The sequence below is a fragment of the Passer montanus genome, unplaced genomic scaffold (genome assembly GCF_014805655.1).
Source record: "Passer montanus isolate IOZ18808 unplaced genomic scaffold, ASM1480565v1 scaffold904, whole genome shotgun sequence".
NCBI lineage: Eukaryota > Metazoa > Chordata > Aves > Passeriformes > Passeridae > Passer > Passer montanus.
Genome location: NW_024374413.1, coordinates 5721 through 8729, shown reverse-complemented (window position 1 = coordinate 8729; position 3009 = coordinate 5721). Strand labels below are relative to the sequence as shown.

The 3009-nt window shown below is 50.3% G+C and overlaps 1 long non-coding RNA gene across 1 annotated transcript in view; it reads right to left on the bottom strand.

Moving 5' to 3' along the window:
* Positions 1 to 1069: 1069 nt before the first annotated feature.
* Positions 1070 to 3009, bottom strand: part of LOC120495791 — a 7325-nt gene continuing 5385 nt past the window's right edge. Inside the window, exon 4 of the long non-coding RNA XR_005626145.1 lies at positions 1070 to 1124. This is a non-coding gene — a long non-coding RNA (uncharacterized LOC120495791). The remainder of the gene's footprint in view (positions 1125 to 3009) is intronic.

Genomic DNA, 3009 nt, shown 5'->3' with positions numbered 1-3009 from the left:
GGGGTCCTGTGGATTAATTTGGGGCAGGTTTTGGGGTCCCGGGGTGGATTTTGGGGTCCTGGGGTGGATTTTGGGGTCCTGGGGTGGATTTTGGGGTCCTGGGGTGGATTTTGGGGTCCTGGGGTGGATTTTGGGGTCCTGGGGTGGATTTTGGGGTCCTGGGGTGGATTTTGGGGTCCTGGGGTGGATTTTGGGGTCCTGGGGTGGATTTTGGGGTCCTGGGGTGGATTTGGGGGCGGATTTTGGGGGACCAGGGCTGGATTTTGGGGTCCCAGGGTGGATTTTTGGGTCCCAGGGTGTATTTTGGGGCAGATTTTGGGGTCCTGGGGTAGATTTTGGGGTCCCAGGGTGGATTTTGGGGGTCCCAGGGATGAATTTGGGGCAGATTTTGGGGTTCCAGGGTGGATTTTGGGGTCCGGGGGGGATTTTTGGATTATTTTTGGGGTCCCGGGGATGATTTTGGGGCAGATTTTGGGGTAGATCGGAAGGATTTTGGGGTCCCGGGGATGATTTTGGGGTGGATTTTGGGGTCCCGGGGATGATTTTGGGGTGGATTTTGGGGTCTGGGGTGGATTTTTGGAAGATTTTGGGGTCCCGGGGATGATTTTGGGGTGGATTTTGGGGTCCCGGGGATGATTTTGGGGCAGATTTGGGGGTCTGGGGGTGGGTTCAGCCCCCCAAATTTGGGGTTTTTTTGGGCGACTCACGCGGTGCCCTTTGTCCCCCGGCAGCCCCGGGAGGCCGTCGAAGCCTCGCTCGCCCTAAAAATAATTTTGGGGGGGGGTCCCGAGTCAGGAGGGCCCCAAAATATTCCGGGGACCCCCCCAAAATCGAGACCCCCCCAAATTCTTACCTTGAGCCCGGGGACCCCCGGGAGCCCCCGGGCGCCGTCGGCTCCTGGGCGGCCCTGGGGGGAAAAAAGGGGTGAAACCCCCCAAAATCCCACCCAAAAATCGGAAATTTGGGGAATTTTGGGGAATTTTGGGGGGGATCTGGGGTGGGGGAGGGGTCTGGGGGAGTTTGGGGGTCCCAAATTCCCCCCTCCCCCCCCCCAAATTTCGGGGTCTCACCTGGGGCCCGAAGTCGCCGCTTTCGCCCTTGAGGCCGGAGCTGCCGGGCTGGCCCTGGGGGGGCCCGAAAATCGCCAAAACCAGCCCAAAAACAGCACAAAATTCACCCCAAAAATCAGCCCAAAATTCACCCCGAAAATCGCCAAAATCAGCCCAAAATCAGCCCAAAATCCACCCCGAAAATTGCCAAAATCAGCCCCAAAACCAGCCCAAAATTCACCCCGAAAATCGCCAAAATCAGCCCCAAAATCAGCCCCAAAATCAGCCCAAAATTCACCCCGAAAATCGCCAAAATCAGCCCCAAAATCAGCCCAAAATTCACCCCGAAAATCACCAAAACCAGCCCAAAATCAGCCCAAAAACAGCACAAAATCCGCCCAAAATTCACCCCAAAAATCACTAAAACCAGCCCAAAATCAGCCCCAAAATTCACCCAAAATCAGCACAAAATCAGCCCCAAAATTACACCAAAATCAGCTCCAAAATTCACCCAAAATCACACCAAAATCAGCCCCAAAACCAGCCCAAAATCCACCCCGAAAATTGCCAAAATCAGCCCAAAATTACACCAAAATCCACCCCGAAAATGCCCAAAAACAGCACAAAATCCGCCCAAAATTCACCCCAAAAATCACTAAAACCAGCCCAAAATCAGCACAAAATTCACCCCAAAAATCAGCCCAAAATTACACCAAAATCAGCCCCAAAATTAGCCCCAAAATTACACCAAAATCAGCCCCAACATCAGCCCAAAATTCACCCTGAAAATCGCCAAAATCAGCCCAAAATTGCACCAAAATCAGCCCAAAAATTCACCCCAAAAATCACCAAAATCAGCCCAAAATCAGCCCGAAATTCACCCCGAAAACCATCCCCAAATCACCCCAAAATTCACCCAAATTCACCCAAAATCAGCCCAAAATTGCATCAAAATTACACGAAAAATCACCTAAAAAACACCCTGAAAATCACCCAAATTCACCCAAAATCAGCCCAAAATTGCATCAAAATTACACGAAAAATCACCTAAAAAACACCCTGAAAATCACCCAAATTCACCCAAAATCAGCCCAAAATTACACCAAAATCAGCCCCAAAATTACACCAAAATCAGCCCCAAAATCAGCCCCAAAATTACACCAAAATCAGCCCCAACATCAGCCCAAAATTCACCCTGAAAATCGCCAAAATCAGCCCAAAATTGCACCAAAATCAGCCCAAAAATTCACCCCAAAAATCACCAAAATCAGCCCAAAATCAGCCCGAAATTCACCCCGAAAACCATCCCCAAATCACCCCAAAATTCACCCAAATTCACCCAAAATCAGCCCAAAATTGCATCAAAATTACACGAAAAATCACCTAAAAAACACCCTGAAAATCACCCAAATCCACCCAAAATCAGCCCAAAATTATATCAAATTTACAACAATATAATCCCAAAATTACAGCAAAATCACCCCAACATTCACTCAAAATCATCCTCAAAATCAGCCCCAAATCACCCCGAAATTCACCCAAAATCAGCCCAAAACCATCCCCAACTTACCCAAATTCCCCCAAAATGCCCCAAATTCACCCCAAAATGTCCCAGAATGCCCCAAAATCGGCCCAAAATGCCCAAATTCAACCCCAAAATGCCCCAAATTCAACCCAAATACCCCCAAATTCCCCCCAAAATGCCCCAAATTCCCCCAAATTCCCCTCAAAATGCCCCAAAATCCCCCAAATTCCCCCCAAAATGCCCCAAATTCCCCCAAAATGCCCCAAATTCCCCTCAAAATGCCCCAAAATCCCCCAAATTCCCCCCAAAATGCCCCAAATTCCCCCCAAAATGCCCAAAATGCCCCAAATTGCCCAAATTTCCCCAAATTCCCCCGTTCTCACCGTGGGCCCGGGGCGCCCGGTGAAGCCCATGGGGCCGGGGGGGCCCCGCAGC